At 38.6% G+C, this 904-nt stretch overlaps 1 pseudogene; it reads right to left on the bottom strand.

Annotated features, from left to right (window-relative positions):
* Positions 1 to 735: 735 nt before the first annotated feature.
* LOC114006689 (eukaryotic translation initiation factor 3 subunit E pseudogene) overlaps positions 736 to 904 on the bottom strand; it is a 695-nt pseudogene continuing 526 nt past the window's right edge.

Here is a 904-nt window from a genome sequence, read left to right as displayed (position 1 = left end):
TTCTTTTATAGTTTTTCATCCTTTCTTTATAGTTCTTGAGTAGGAATCAGTCTTGATTTGCCCAGTTAGGAGATTCTGACCTACTATTTTGATTATATTTCTTCTCAATGTTCATGGACAATGTCTGGCTTCTAAAAGAAAGGCTTCTGGTCTTTTCAATCATATGCTGATAGGTGAGACTGCATTGCCACCCATAACCACATGACCTAACTTGGAATCAGTCTTGGCATCCAGTCTTACATTTCTGATCAAATTCACAATCCACCTTTCAGCTTTTTTTCTTCAAAATCCTTTTCAGTTTATCTGCCAACATGTTATGCCTGCTACACTGGTGGATGTGACAAAAAGTCTCAAATACGAAAATAAATGAGCATTTCCAATAAAATCCTGAAAAGAAGTGCCAGGAAGATGTCAGTTACAGCACTAATTTACATTTCTTCAGATTTTTCTGAGCTCCATTAAAATCAAAGTTAACATAAGTATTCATTCAATTCTATAAGTGGGTCTTCCCCCCATCCCCACCACCACCACAGTGCACATAGATTTGCCTGAAAGAGATAGAGTGAGAAAAGAAAATGAGAAATCATGCTCCAGGGGGGATGGCCATGCCACAATCCCTCCCTCCATTCTTTTCCCAGGATTTTGGGAATGCACACACATACACTCAATGTGATTTTCAAGCTGCCAAGTCTGGGGCTTGAACCATGGTTGGCCATGTTGGAGTCCATGTTTGACTAGATCTTTTAGTACCTGCTGGTGTTTTCAGACATCTTTGCTTGTCATAGTTCCTATAATCAAAAATGGAGAATTTGTGAACACACTGTCTGAACTGCATTGAGATACTGTGGTTGGTGAAAAAAGAGATCAATAATATTATCACAGCCTTTAGGGTGGTTAAAGAAAA

The sequence above is a fragment of the Tupaia chinensis genome, unplaced genomic scaffold (genome assembly GCF_000334495.1).
Source record: "Tupaia chinensis unplaced genomic scaffold, TupChi_1.0 Scaffold149604_1, whole genome shotgun sequence".
Taxonomy (NCBI): Eukaryota; Metazoa; Chordata; class Mammalia; order Scandentia; family Tupaiidae; genus Tupaia; species Tupaia belangeri.
Note: the sequence above shows the minus strand (reverse complement) of the source record. Positions and strands in the feature narration are given on the sequence as shown.